Consider the following 16,137-nt stretch of genomic DNA (forward strand, 5'->3'; position numbering starts at 1 on the left):
TCCTGTACTTCTACAAGCTGGTGCCGCAGGTCAGCGCCAAAGACAAGAGCCTGGACGGCTTTTACAGGCTGCAGCCGCGGAGTGGCTATCCGGCTCCTACCAGTACCTGGAAGCACCCCCCGGATGTCAGGCATTACTGGTTTATGACATCCGGGTTCCTTATTGACAAGAATCCCACGCTGCTGCTAGACTTCCAGCGAGTGGGTAAGTATTTCCCCGGACCCTCTATTTCACTCCTCTTTCGCTTTCCATCTCTCATCGTATCTTCCGGGTCGCAGGTCCCTTCATCCAAACCCCCCTCACCGCCTTTCTCCTGGAAAGGAGGAGGTTCTACGCCAAGCTGACCGCGGAGGAGTTGGACGTAGGGGGCTATGTCAACGACAAAAACCTCCGGCTAGTAGGGTTACTCGCGGCCACCCAGACCATTGTTGCCCCTAGCTTCCGGGGCATCCCGTTTGAGAAGAACGTCGAGGCCCGGGAGCAGCTAGCCCTTGACCACATCGCCGAGGTGGTGAGAGCGGCGCGGGCCACCGCAGCCCAACGTAAGAAGAATCAGCTCCCGGTGGAAGAGGCCACCTCGGAAGAGCTGGAAGAGCTTTTCGAAGATGCCCTACCAAACGTTGGGACTCCCGGGGCTAGCGTATCGAGGCGAGGTAACTCCCCTTTAGTCTTAATTTATGCCCCTCAAGTTGGGGACTTAGCTAGGGATAGGCTAGAGCCGCCGGACCCCGCGTTTGGGGCTGAGGGGGAGATGAGGCCTTCATCTCCCATCCCTGTAGGATCAGAAACCCTAATGTTCCTGTCTGGGTTCCTCCAGTACAGGGGGTTTCTAATCCCGGACGACGTAGGAGACCGGATACACTCCTTTGCTTTAAGGGAATTGAGTCTCGCCCGGGGCCTAGACGAGGGTTTGTCCCGGGCTACACTTTCTTCTTTTTGTTGTGCTTTCCCGTTTGGCTTATCATACTAACTTCGTTTTCCTGTATTTTTGCAGAGGATTCCAACATGTCTGACCTGGCCTGCGAGATGAGGAGGCTCATCAAGGAAAGATCAGCCTTGAAGGCGGCCAGGAGGTCAAATGTCGTGGCCGGCGCGGAGCTCCCCCCAACCAGTGAAAAACCCGGGACAACGCCCGGCCCAGGCGAGGCACTGGCCGTGGTACCATTCCGGGCCGTAGAGCCGGCCGCAGACGGTCTCCCGGACCAGCCCCCGATAATTGATTTGGAAGCGGGCGAAGCCGCAAGCCGGAGCTCTGGGAAGAGAGGCCCCGGAGATGATGCCCGGGAGGGCAGACTCGGGAAGAGGCCTCGGACGACGTTGTCAGAGACAGCCGAGGAGTCACACGGGGAGAGTAGGCTAACCGCGAAGGAGATCCCTGCTCCGCCTGTTCTTCCCCTCCGCCCAACCCTTCTCGAGGAGGGGGAGTCCGCTCTGCGGGACGAGCAGTCCCGGCTGGTCAACCGGACCTGGGAGAGCGGCCGATGCTGGAGAGACGACGCTTACAAGGCCCTGATGATCCGTCGCCAGGTCGAGTTTTCGGATCGTCCCGCCGAGTTCAGCGCTCCTCAGCCGATCGTGGATCGGCTAGCTACCGAGATGGGCTTCCGCCCCAAGCTGGGCCAGGACATTGCCCCCATGGCTGCTGATCTGCTCGATCAGGTCGGGAGCACTATGTCCAACCTCCAGCTGAAGAGGTACGCCACGATAGCCAATCCGGATGGGCTGTTCATCTCTCAGGCTCTCCGCCACCAGGCTACCGTGGTAATTTTCAACTCATGTCCTTTAGTCATTCGTTGGTGGTGACTTCTTTTTCTAACTTTCGTTTGCTCCAGGTTGCCTTGTTATCTCAAAGGAGTGCCGATTTGATGGCCGAGCTTGCCCTCAAGATGGAGCGGCCAAGCTGGAAATAGAGGCGGCCGTGAACCAGAGGGAGACTGTCAAGGAAAATCTCAGCAAGGAGACAGCTCGCCTCCAAGAAGAGCTGGCCCGCGCGAAGGCGGAGCGCGAGGAAATTAGCCGTGCCAAGACCGGGGTGGAAGAGGAGTTGTCCCGGACGACGAAGGTTGCTGACGAAAGGGCGACTCTCTTGGAGACGGCTGCGGCACAGTCCGTCCTGGACAAGGAGGAGATCCGGATCCTGAAAGCCCGTGTTCTTGAGCTGGGTGACTCCCTTCTTCAGGAGAAGGCGGCACACGACACCACCCGTCGAGAGAAGGAGGAGGCCGAAAACTTAGTGGATGTCACCTTTAACGAGGCCATTTATATGGCCTGGTGCAAGGACAAGAACATGAACCTCCTTATCTTCCCCGATCCCGACTCGAAGTGTGCCGAGTACGAGGCCAAGGAGAGGGAGGATGCGGACCTCCGGGCGGACGCGCTGTAGGCCCTTGTTTCGGCCTCGTTCTTTTTGTTAATTAGTTTAGCTTGTAATTTAATTTCAAACATTGCTTCTTCCTTTGGTTTTTAAAAGATTTCTCCTTTCACCATTCAGTGAGAAGTTGATGTCGCGACTAACTGATTGCAGGGGGTTTTGTCCCGGTTCCAACGGCCGGGACTGGACCCAACGACTAGTCTTTGCTCTGTTCGGGGCCCTTGGGACTTTGTTTAACCCGGAGTGTGCTTTCCCTGGAATTTTAGGTCCTGGGTTTGTTCCGGGGTTGACCTGATGCTTCTGTGCTCCGAGGATCAACACGTCCGGGTTGGACAGACTTTATACTCCCGGACATCGTTCGTCCGGGGTGGGACCGGCCTTGGGCTCGGTTCCCTTTTATTTATACTCCCGGACATCATTCGTCCAGGGTGGGACCGGCCTTGGGCTCGGTTCCCTTTTATTTATACCCCTGGACGTTGTTCGTCCGGGGTGGGACCGGCCTTGGGCTCGGTTCCCTTTTATTTATACTCCCGGACGTCGTTCGTCCGGGGTGGGACCGGCCTTGGGCTCGGTCCTCTTATTTTTATACTCCCGGACATCGTTCGTCCGGGGTGGGACTGGCCTTGGGCTCGGTTCCCTTTTATTTATACCCCTGGACGTCGTTCGTCCGGGGTGGGACCGGCCTTGGGCTCGGTTCCCTTTTATTTATACCCCCGGACGTCGTTCGTCCGGGGTGGGACCGGCCTTGGGCACGGTCCTCTTATTTTTATACTCCCGGACATCGTTCGTCCGGGGTGGGACCGACTTTGGGCTCGGTTCCCTTTTATTTATACCCCCGGACGTCGTTCGTCCGGGGTGGGACTGGCCTTGGGCTCGGTTCCCTTTTATTTATACCCCCGGACGTCGTTCGTCCGGGGTGGGACCGGCCTTGGGCACGGTCCTCTTATTTTTATACTCCCGGACATCGTTCGTCCGGGGTGGGACCGGCCTTTGGCTCGGTCCTCTTATTTTTATACTCCCGGACATCGTTCGTCCGGGGTGGGACCGGCCTTTGGCTCGGTTCCCTTTTATTTATACCCCCGAACGTCGTTCGTCCGGGGTGGGACCGGCCTTGGGCACGGTCCTCTTATTTTTATACTCCCGGACATCGTTCGTCCGGGGTGGGACCGGCCTTTGGCTCGGTCCTCTTATTTTTAATACTCCCGGACATCGTTCGTCCGGGGTGGGACCGGCCTTTGGCTCGGTTCCCTTTTATTTATACCCCCGGACGTCGTTCGTCCGGGGTGGGACTGGCCTTGGGCTCGGTCCTCTTTTATTTATACCCCCGGACGTCGTTCGTCCGGGGTGGGACCGGCCTTGGGCTCGGTCCTCTTATTTTTATACTCCCGAACATCGTTCGTCCGGGGTGGGACCGGCCTTGGGCTCGGTCCTCTTATTTTTATACTCCCGGACATCGTTCGTCCGGGGTGGGACCGGCCTTGGGCTCGGTCCTCTTATTTTTATACTCCCGGACATCGTTCGTCCGGGGTGGGACCAGCCTTGGGCTCGGTTCCCTTTTATTTATACCCCCGGACGTCGTTCGTCCGGGGTGGGACCGGCCTTGGGCTCGGTCCTCTTATTTTTATACTCTCGGACATCGTTTGTCCGGGGTGGGACCGGCCTTGGGCTCGGTCCTCTTATTTTTATACTCCCGGACATCGTTCGTCCGGGGTGGGACCGGCCTTTGGCTCGGTCCTCTTATTTTTATACTCCCGGACATCGTTCGTCCGGGGTGGGACCGGCCTTGGGCTCGGTTCCCTTTTATTTATACCCCCGGATGTCGTTCGTCCGGGGTGGGACCGACCTTGGGCTCGGTTCCCTTTTAGTTATGCGCCTGGGATGACACCCCCCGCAAGTGAGCAGAGACTGGTTTGGGGTCACTTGAGATAATAGCCCTGAGGCACACATTTTCATGGAAATAATAGCCCTTTATGACGTTTTGCACACATCATTTTCATTGTTCTAAAAAAGGGAATTAGCCCTGAGGCATACATGTTACAGCGTAAACATTAAACTCGGATGAGCCCTTAGGCTACTGGTAGTATTTACGGAGGTGTTCTGCGTTCCAGGCTCGCGGAACCTCGGAACCATCAAACCACTTCAAGCGGTATGTTCCGGGGCATATCTCTTGCTGGATCTCATACGGCCCTTCCCAATTGGGGCCCAGAACTCCTACCCCCGGATCCTGAGTGGCAGGGAAGACCCTCCGCAGGACCAGATCGCCGGTTTCGAACTTACGGCTCTTGACTCTGGAGTTGAAGTGCCGAGCGATCTTGCCCTGGTACATCTTTAACTGCACTTGCGACTCTTCCCGGATTTCCTCGATAAGGTCCAGAGATTCTTGGAGTAAGGCATGGTTCTGGGTGGGATCATACGTGCCGTGACGATGGGACGGGATGGTCGTTTCAATTGGGATGACGGCTTCGCATCCGTACGTCATTGAGTATGGGGTGTGCCCAGTTGATGTCCGTTCGGTTGTCCGGTAGGCCCACAACACGCGGGGGAGCTCTTCGGGCCACTTGCTCTTACAGGCCTGAAGCTTTTTCTTCAGTGTCCCTTTTAGGATTTTGTTCACGGCTTCAGCCTGTCCGTTCGCCTGGGGCCTGGCCACGGCGGAGAAACTCTTCACTATACCGTGCCTCTCGCAGAAATCCGTGAAGTGGAGGCTGTCAAATTGTTTCCCGTTGTCAGACACGATTTTGTAGGGGAGGCCATACCGACACACTATGTTGTTAACGACGAAATCTAAGGCTTTCTTGGACGTGATCGTGTTCATAGGCTCCGCCTCAACCCATTTCGTGAAATAGTCTACCGCCACAATGGCATACTTCACCCCTCCTCTCCCGGTTGGGAGGGATCCCACAAGATCGATCCCCCACACTGCAAAGGGCCAGGGACTGTTCATCAAGGTTATCTCTGTTGGGGGGGCTCGAGGGATCTTCGCGTACCTCTGGCATTGTTCGCACCTGCGGACGTAGTCTATGCAGTTCCTTTTCATGGTGGGCCAGAAGTATCCTTGGCGCAGAATCTTCTTGGACAAATTGGGCCCGGCTGTGTGATCTTCGCAAAAGCCTTCGTGGACCTCATGCATGATGGCGCCCAGCTCAGTCCCAGACACGCACCTGAGGTAAGGCATAGACAGTCCCCGGCGATAAAGTTTCCCGTCCATCATGACGTATCGGTGGGCCTGGTACAGGAGCTTCCTGGCAGCGGCTCGCTCGTTCGGAACCTCCCCGGTGGATAGGTAGCGGATCAGCGGCCCCATCCATGAATTGGAGTGATCGACGGCATGGACGGTCGGAGTCCCTATGCTTGGGACGGGCAGATGGTTGACGGGGACCAGCCCGGCCAACTCGACCTCTGCGTCGGTTGCTAGTTTCGCTAATGTGTCCGCAAAGACGTTATTCTCCCGGGGTATCTGGCGGATGGAATGCGTCGTGAACGCTTGGAGCATCTCCCTCGCTTGGGTTACGTATGCCGCCATTCGCTCTCCCTTGGTCTGATACTCCCCCGAAATCTGTCTGACTACCAGCTGAGAATCGCTGTATATTTCGAGGTTCGCCGCCCCTACTTCTTGGGCCAGACGCAAGTCGGCTATGACGGCCTCATGCTCCGCCTCGTTGTTCGACGCTTTGAACTGGAAACGGAGGGCGTTTTGTAGCTGATGCCCCTGCGGGGATACCAGGATGATCCCGGCGCCGGCCCCGTTCTCGTTCGATGCTCCGTCCACGAAGACTTTCCAAATGGGAGAAGTGCGGACCGCGGGGGCACTCTCTTCTGGGGTGACCCCGGAACATTCGACGATGAAGTCGGCCAGGGCCTGTCCCTTAATGGCCACCCGGGGCACATAAGATATATCAAATTGGCTCAGCTCCATGGCCCATTTCAGGAGTCTCCCCGACGCCTCAGGTTTCTGCAACACCTGCCGCAGGGGGTGGTTGGTTAAGATCTTTATCGTGTGGGCCTGGAAGTATGGTCGAAGCTTCTGGGATGCCGTCAGCAGACAGAAAGTCAATTTTTCGATTAGTGGGTATCTAGATTCGGCGTCTAGTAATCGCTTGCTCACGTAGTACACCGGGAGTTGAGTCCTCTCCTCTTCGCGCACCAACGCGGCGCTGATGGCGTGCTCGGTTACGGCCAGGTATAAGTACAAAGGCTCTCCTTCGACTGGCTTCGCCAGGATGGGGGCCTTGGCCAAGTGCTCTTTCAGCTTCTGGAAGGCTTCTTCGCACTCGGGTGACCATTCGAACCGCTGGCTTCCCCGGAGGACGTTAAAAAAAGGGACGCACTTGTCCGTGGCTTTGGAGACAAAACGGCTTAGGGCGGCCACTCGCCCCGTCAGGCTTTGAACGTCCTTGTGCTTCCGGGGAGAGGCCATGTTGATTAGGGCCTTGATCTTCTCGGGGTTGGCTTAAATTCCTCGGGAACTCACGATAAAGCCCAGGAACTTCTCGGATGCGCGCCGAAGGTGCACTTCTTAGGGTTCAGCTTCATCCCGTACTTCCGGATAACCGCGAAAGCCTCCGCCAAATCGCTCGAATGTTCCCGCGACGTCTTGGATTTGACCAGCATATCGTCGATGTATACTTCCATGTTTCGCCCCAACTGGGCCCTAAACATTCGATTGACGAGCCTCTGGTAGGTTGCTCCGGCATTCTTGAGTCCGAAAGGCATGACGACATAGCAGTAGATGCCCTTGTCAGTTTGGAAACTGGTGTGCTCCTGATCTGCCACGTGCATGGAGATCTGGTTGTAGCCTGAGTCGGCGTCCATGAAACTCAAGATCTCGTAACCGGACGTATCATCCACCATTTGGTCTATCCTAGGGAGCGGGAAACAGTCCTTCGGACATGCTTTGTTGAGGTCCGTTAAGTTGATGTAGGTCCTCCACATCCCATTAGGCTTCGGCACCAAGACCGGGTTGGCCTGCCATACGGGGTACACGGCTTCGCGGATGAAGTTAATGGAAGACAGCTTCTCTACCTCCAGCTTGAGGGCCTCGGCCCTTTCCGTCCCCAAAGGTCTGCGCTTCTGGCGGACCGGGGTCGCGTTTGGGTCAATACTCAACGCGTGGCATATGATATTGCGATCGATCCCGGTCATATCGGAGTGGGACCATACCAGAAGATCCTGGTTTTTCTTGACTTGGGCGATAATGGCGGCCCGAATGTCTTCCGGCAGGCTCTTTCCCACTTGGATGACCCTGGCAGGGTCAGACTCGCTGATGCATACCTCTTCTATTTCGTCCATTGGCTCAAAGGTGCGTTCCTCTCCCAACCGTGGGTCCAGATCGTCTTCGTCCTGGATAGCTTGCTCGGGCGGGCGGAGTGCCGGCCCGACGGGCTCATCCCGGACCATACAAACGGGACGGGCAGAGATATGGTAACACCTCCGCGCGCTTTTCTGGTCTCCGCGGACCGTCCCAATCCCTCCGTTGCTGCACGGGAACTTCATGCATAGATGGCGGATGGAGGTGATGGCCCCGAACTCGACTAGGGCGGGCCGGCCAAAGATGGCGTTGTAAGTGGTCGGGCAATCCACCACCACAAAGGTGCAGAACTTGAACGATTGCTGCAATGCGTCCCCCAGAGTAACAGGCAGCTGGACCTTTCCCATGGGGAGGAGGGCGTCTCCGTTGAAGCCGTAGATTTGGGTCGGGCACGACACCAGATCAGCCTCCGTCAGGCCAATGGCGGCAAAGGCGGATTTGAACAACAAGTTGACGGAGCTTCCATCATCCACCAACACTCGGGACACCATCTTGTTGGCAATTTGAGCATCTATGACCAGTGGGTCGTGGTGCGGGAAATGGACGTTACGGGCGTCGTCTTCCGTGAACGTGATGGGGAGGTTCATCAGTTTGGGGCGCTGAGCAGGGGCCTGGACGAGGGCGCAAACTTCTTGGTCATGGTCCAGCTCGCTCAGATAGCGCTTTTGATCATTCTTCGAAGGGCCTCCTAGGTGGGGTCCGCCTGATATGGTCGACACGTGCCCGTCCACTCGAGGGGGCGCTGCCCCGGAAGGATAGGGCATCCCAGGACCGGGGGCCTGCGTGGCGACGGCCCCCTGAGGGGTCTGTGCCGGGAGCCCTTGCGCATACCCTCCCTGGGGCGGGTATGCACGAGTTGTTGCCGGCGCCGCAGACTGCCCGGGATTTGCTGTCATGCTCGGGACGCCTATGGGCATCCTTACCCACTGATGGAGGTGTCCCAGCTTGATGAGGTTTTCAATTTCATCTTTGAGCTGCCGACATTCGTCGGTGGTGTGGCCCACATCTTTGTGATAGGTGCACCGTTTGCTGGTGTCTCTGGGGTTCCTCCCCCCCCTAAACATGGGGCTAGGTTTCCGGTAATGGACCGCTCTTTCTGTAGCCAGGTAGATGTTTTCCCGGGTATCCACCAAGTTAGTGTATTCCGAGTATTGGGGCTCATAGCCCCTCTTCCCTTTTTTGGCCGACTCCGGCCGGTTCTGGCCTTTGCCGGCCCGCTTATTCCGGAAGGGATTCACGCTTGCCTCGGTTACCCCGGTCTGCGATTGCTGGGCCACGACGGGGGCCATGCTGTGCCCCGCTGGCGCGACACCATACCCGGAGAAGGGCATTGATTGGGCCGGGGCGTATCCCGAAGCGGCAGGACCATACACCGTAGGCGTGTAACTAATGCCGGGCGCGACAACCGCCCCCGGGACGATGGGGGGCGATGCGTAGGACTGCGCGGGGAAATGTCCCGCACCTCCTGGAATCGTCTGAGGGACTGGATGAGGAGCCGAGGGCCATCCAAAGGCCTGGATCTGGGCCTCCTCCCAGTTGATGAATCCTTGGGCCCTCCTAATAAATTCTTCTAGGGTGGCGGCTTTATTGCGCTGCATGTCGTCCCAGAGCGGGGACCCGGCCCGGATTCCAGACTGTAGTGCCACCAGGCGCTGTCCGTCGTCGACCTTTGTCTTGGAGGCTTCTTCAGTGAAGCGCTGGATGTAGGCCCTCAATGTTTCTGCGGGCATTTGCTTAATATTGGCGAGGGCACTGATTTGCATGTCCATCCTCATGGCGGCCACGAATTGCTTCCGAAAAGCCGACTGTAGCCCGGACCATGTTTGGATGGACCCCGGTTTAAGCCTTTTCCACCACTCTTCGGCGGGACCACCCAACGTGATGGAGAAGCAGAGGCATTTGCCATTGTCGTTGACGTGAGCCACGGTCATGAGTTGGTTGTACCGGGACAGATGATCCCTAGGGTCCGTGCTTCCAGTGTAGGCGGTGAGACTTGGCATCTTGAACCCCTTGGGCAACACGGCGTCTAGGATATGTCTCGCGCACGGCTCCTTGTCCTCTTCGTCAGAGTCAGTGTCCGCGCCCTCTTGTTTGCGGACCAAGCGGTCGGTGACCTTTTTTAATGCTGCCATTTGCTCCATGAGCTGCCTGGCCGCGCCGTCCTCCAGGGGGATTCTCTCATTCCGCCTGTTGTTTATGTCGTTCCTGAGGTTGCCGTTTCGAGGAAGGATTTTTTGCTTGCGGGCCCGCTCTTTCCGGGCATTTAGTCCGTCACGTAAATCTACCCGGGAAGTGTCGTCCCCGGAGCTGAGAGCGTCACGATCCTCGCGGCGGGGTCGTTCCCGATGGTTCTTGTTGACCGAGGCACTCGGGTGCAAAGACTTTTCCCTCCCGTTCGCCCTTGGGGCGGGCCAGGGCTGACCGTCCTGCGGCCGTACCCCCTGCGGATCGATTGGGTGGCCTCGTCCTGGGACAGGGCACACCTTCTCTTTCCTAGGTAACGGCCGTGAACGTGCCCCGGCTTTACTGACGGGGGTAGTCTTTTTCCGAGTCGTCCGTCGCTCCCTGTACGGGACTTTCGGAGCCGTGTCGGGGGGAGGCTCTGGGAAACGGATCGGGCTGGCCCCCCTGGGGCCCCCGGTTTGCGCTTGGGGAGCGGGATGTTGCGTTTCTGGGTGCAGGCCAACTGCGGGGTTGGCTGCCGGGCCCTGTGCGGCCATCAGTGCTTGCAGGGCATGGAGAGACTCTTGCACCCGGTGGTGTGCCTCTGCCTGCTCAGCCATCCTGGCTTCCTGATCCAGGATCTGCTGCCTCAGTCTAGTCACCTCCGGGTCTTGCTAATCGTCGCGAGGGACCTCGGGATCCGCGGCTTCATCATGATACTCCCCCTCGTTCTCCTCCTCATAGTACTCTTCTTCGTTCCCTACTTCGTACTCTGTCTCACCCTCGTAGTCTTGCGACTCGTCTTGGTGAGACGTCTGAGGAGGCACGTCTTCAGGCAGGTTTTGAGGGATGCGCTGAGAAGGCAGTGGGTCTCCGTTGCCCTGCTCCGGGATGGCAGGGTCGAAGGTGGTGTTACGAGTGTTCACCATCGTAGTAAAGGCCTGACGTTGGCGCTAGCTTCCTTCAGCTCTCAATGAAAGCACCAAACTGTTAACCGAGATTTTCGGCAACTATCTTAAAGAAGGATATTTACTGATAATAATAATGAGAATGGAAGATCGACATAAGATTTTTACATGGTTGGGGCGTTAACTAGTCTTAGTCCACGAGTCTGTATATAAGTCTGTATTAGAGCTAGAATAAGCTTTTACAATGGAGTTGTTTAACTGTATTTGAGCAGAGTTTCTTCCTTCTCCCCTTTTCTACGTTGCATTACAACTTATATTTATAGGACGAGGGGGACATCAGGTTTGGGCCGGGCCTGACCCGGACCCATTTGGGGAATGTGCACAAGGGGCCTTCCTAGTGGAGGCCCGAGCTAAAAAGATATACAGAACACCAAACCCGAACCAGCTCAGGCCCAATTAGTTGCCCTGAGATGCAAGCATTCTCCCGACAAAACGGCACTTTGGCTCTGACCACTTCGAATCACGAGGCCGATTCAGGGGACAAGACCAGTCAGAGTACTTGGCTGCGCAGTCCTGACACGCCAGCAGATAATCCCAAGGAGACCCTTTCTGCAGGTGAAAAGTGGGGGGACAAGACACACGCGAAATGAGGCGGCTTCAGTGTCCTGGACGCCTGACCCATAGCCTGGGGATGAAGCGGTCCAGGTTCGTTTACCTTTGGCCCGCTGCGTTTACTTCGGGCCCGGACCATTTTGGGCCCGGGACCGGGACGCGATGGCCGCGATGGTCCGAGGCACTCCGGACAGTGCCGGGACCGTTCAAGCTGCACATGAACCCGGAGGGACGTCCCGGACCCTTCTACACAGGCCCAGTCCGTAGTCCGCGGACTAGGCCCAAATACCGAACCGGTCCCTCTGACCGTGGGCTGGGGCGAGGGCCCAAAACCCTGACAGGAAATGGGGATAACACATACTGTGTGGGTATATGAATGACATGTTATAATGCATGACAAAATATTAAACACTTTAATCATATTCAAACATTTATAATAAGTAAATAAAAGCGGGTTGATAACTTTTGGGTATTTCTAGAAAAATTACAACACTTGCAAAAAATACATGAAAATGTAATATAGACTATCTAAGGCTTGATGAAGAGCACCTTGATCTCAAACCTTGAGATGTAGTCTTGTTGAGCTAGTGCCACCCTTTTCCATATCCATTTTGAATTATACAACTTTTTAATTATTTTAAACAAACTTTTAAAATAATTAAACTTTGGGTTTTAACACCCAAATAGTTTCTAAGGCCCAATTTGAATTTGAGTAATTTAATTCAAAAAATAAAATTAAACAATTTAATTTTGATAAATTAAAATTCAAAATAATTTTAATTTTGGATATTTTAATTAAAACAATTTTAATTATGGAAGAAAACAATTAACACATTTTAATTAAGGAAAATAATCAATATTATTTCAATTAAAGAAATTTCCAAATTAAAACTATTTTAATTCAATTTAAAAGTTTTAATTAAATGAATAATTAAAACAATTATGGTAGCAACACATTAGGGTTTGTATATTGTATGATACAAACCCTAGGTGTGTACCAATGTGGGGCGGCGGCAAGGGTGCGGCGGTGCTACACGACCTGGGTGTGCGGTAGGCACGGCGTGTGCGTAGGGCACGAGGTACGACTGGGCGCAGGCGGGCACGGGGTGTGGCTGGGCGCAGGCGTGACAGGGGTGCGACTGGGCAGGGCTGGGCGCAGGGGCACGACTCGAGGCTCGGGCCATCTTGGAATTTCAGCTAGAATTTTAAAAGAAAGATTACAAAATTCCTATGACCAAAAATTGGCTTACATTTTTCATCATGAAATTTTAAGAACAATTCCTAAACCCAAAATCATCAATATAAACAACCCTTAAGAATCTATCATCATGAATACAAACATCCATCCATTCAAACATATATCACATATAATATAAAAATGCGCATAGTTCCACACAAAAGTTAATAATATGCAGAGATTAATGACCTGCTCTGGTACCAATTGTTGGAAAAACAATCAGAGTGCACAACGAAATTGGCGTGGTGGGCCCACTGTGATAACACAAAATTTTCCATCTCTCATATAAACAATTTATATGTTCAAGTAAACACTCAGACAGAAACATTAATATGCAATATATATATATATAAATACACATATACTTATATACATGTCATATACACATTTATACAAATATTCAAGAGCATAAATATTTACCTCTTGAAGCCTATCAAGTGTCCTTGAGTCTTTTCGTATATATATCGATATTCCTATCCAATAATTTGAGTAAACAAACCACGATCTTTCGGAGTGTTCTCTACACCTCAAGGTGTGTGTGGGCACATAGAGAACATGGGTTTATAATTTAGAAATCACAAGTATATCTCAACACATGAGAACTTGGATTATAGCTTGAGAAATGTTAGAATAAAATAAGAAGACGATGACAATTTCTTGTCCGACAAATTCTGAAACTTTTTTCTGAATCTTTTCTCTCTAGTTGTTCTCCTTCTCTTATTACATAATATATATGGAGATTATATATTACATTATTATTACTAATCATAATAGTAATATATTAATAATATCATAATTGTTATCCCCATTTCCTGCCTTGGGCCCGGGACGGTGGTCCAGACCCACAGTCTAGGCAATTGGATTCAGGCCCAGCCCAGGCCTGCTTAGCAGGGGAATGACTGGGAGCGACGACCCAAGTGTGCGTCCAGACTGGGACGGTGTCCAAGAAAGATGATCCAGGACAATCGTCCGGGAAACGTATAGCCAGTTGGGGTTACGGTCAAGGTGTACGCAAATGGTCTCGGAGCCTGGTAAACGATCCGGGCCTACAGTAAACGAAGAGGGACAGAGGTAAACGAACCCAGGTCAAGTCCTCCAGGTGGGCAGGAAAAGGCATCCGTGACCCTGAAGCCGCCCCATAACGCGTGGGGGTTGTCCCCACTTTTCACCTGCGAAAAAGGCCACCTCGGGATTGCACGTCACTGGTTCAGACCTGCGCTGCCAGTACACTGACTGGCTTTGTCCCCTGAATCTGCCTCGTAACTCGGAATGCCCAGACCAAAAGCCCCATTTTGTCGGGTGAGATATAGTTCTTGGGCTGCCCCATTGGGCCTTGATAATTCTTAGTCTTTTGTATTTTTATTCTTTGTATTGGGCTTCCGACAGAGAAGCCAAGGGTACTTATATCCTTGATGGGCCCGGGTCATGCCCGACCCAAGCCCAGTGCTCCTGTGAGCCTATAAATACAGGTGACAGAGCACTGGAGAATCTCTCTTCAAGTTGTATACAGTTACTCTGTTAAAACATAGAGAAAAACTCCATTGTAAAAGGCTTTCCAAGCTCTAATATAACTGACTCGTGGACTAAGGCTCATTAACGCCCTAACCACGTAAAAATCCTGTTTTTATCTTCTAAATTCCATATCATTAATCTCGCTTATTTTTCATTAATATATTTTTCGAAAATCTTGGTAAACAATAATGAAGATAGGAATTGATTTAACTAAATATCTAACTTACCAAATTTTAAAATATCTATTTATAAATTATTAATTAAATAAATAACAATAAAATAAAAAACATACTGATACTATATCGGTACATTGCTACAGGCATGGCACAGTCCCTTAGGGATATTGCATTTTTCTCTTCTTTATTTATTTAATTAAAATCAATCATTCCACAAAATATGGTATTATCTTTTTAAGGAAAAATATCACAACCATATTTCAAAATTTAAATTTTAAATTTTAAATTCAAAATTAAAAATTCAAATTAATGATCATCATTATCATCATCTTTTAAAATTTAATAAATCAAAAACTATTTCGACTTACCAATTTTATTTTCTCCCACTCAAATAAAATAATTAATTTAAAAAATTAATTAATTAATTTATATATATTTCAAAATTATATATTTAAATTAATAAACATATTTTTGAAAATTTAATAATTAATTCTAAATTAATTATTCAACCTCAATTATCATATAATTGTATATTTGACCCAAATAATAAAATTCTTCTCAAATTTCTAAATTACAGATTTATCCTTGTATCAACTCTTACCTTGATATTTTGTTGATGGAGCTACTCTGAGGACCTATGGACCTATAATATCAAGCTCCAATAAATATTAGATTATTAATCAAAGCTCTTTGATAAAATAGTTATATTTATTAATCTCATGATTACTCTACCATAAATATGAGATTGAACTCTTGATAATTATAGACATATATTTATAGAATACTTTATTAAAGAATAAAGTGTCCATTGATATAATCATTACATACAATGTTAATCATCTATTAATGATTCATAATTAAAAGGGAATAAAATTACCGTTTGACCATTTTTACTATATCTTGTTCCTAGTGTACCATTGACTTTACTAGTGAAGGTTGTGTCATAGTTTGCGACGTGAACGCTCATAACCTTTTTAGTTCCAAAAATCAACCAAATAGGGAACCATTATTCAATCTATAAGAAGGTATAGATTCCATATCTGTTAAACTATGTCCCTAGCCATATATATCATTGAGTCCCCAAAATAATTCTTCTTAGCCTGATCATTTTGACAAACCTTAACGCATGAATCAAATGATCAAATGACATATATAGGAGTTCATAGTAACCTCAGGATTAAGATCATCGTGTATATGATCATCGTTTGATGTGTTTGATTAATACTATGGAACATTGTTTAAACAAGTATTAACAAATCAAATTTGGTCCAATTCTATATGTCCCTATATATAATGTACCTTCACTAAAGTGTCCTACTACACTAGTGACCCGGATCTAGGTCACTTATATTCATAATACCAGTGAACCGTACTAGCAGTAATTAATCTAAAGATTCCATAACTTTATTTTTCTGTGAACTGTTTCAAGTTTATTATCTTAATCTCGACCATCTCATACCAATATGAGATTAAGACCACATAGATAAACTTTAGAATTTTATGATATTTACTTAATACTATCAACATAATATCAGACATATTCTATATATATAATAATTCAATTCAATAATTTATTTCATCTAAAACATTTCTCAACTACAATTGCTTTAAGGGCACTATTCCCAACAGTGACTGCATTGACTGAGACTCTAAAGCATGATGGTTGCACTCCCATGGTCTGGGAAGAAATTGCCTCCATCCTAACGATTAAGTTAGCATTTCTGCCTCGAGCCTCTCCATTTTTTCGCGATCCTTGTTCATCTGGGCAGTGAAGGCTGCAACCTGGGTAGTTAGATCGGGTGTTTCAATCATGTCTGCCACAACTCTCAATTTGAACTCTTTGATCCTTT

The sequence above is a fragment of the Humulus lupulus genome, chromosome 6 (genome assembly GCF_963169125.1).
Source record: "Humulus lupulus chromosome 6, drHumLupu1.1, whole genome shotgun sequence".
In the NCBI taxonomy this organism is placed as follows: Eukaryota; Viridiplantae; Streptophyta; class Magnoliopsida; order Rosales; family Cannabaceae; genus Humulus; species Humulus lupulus.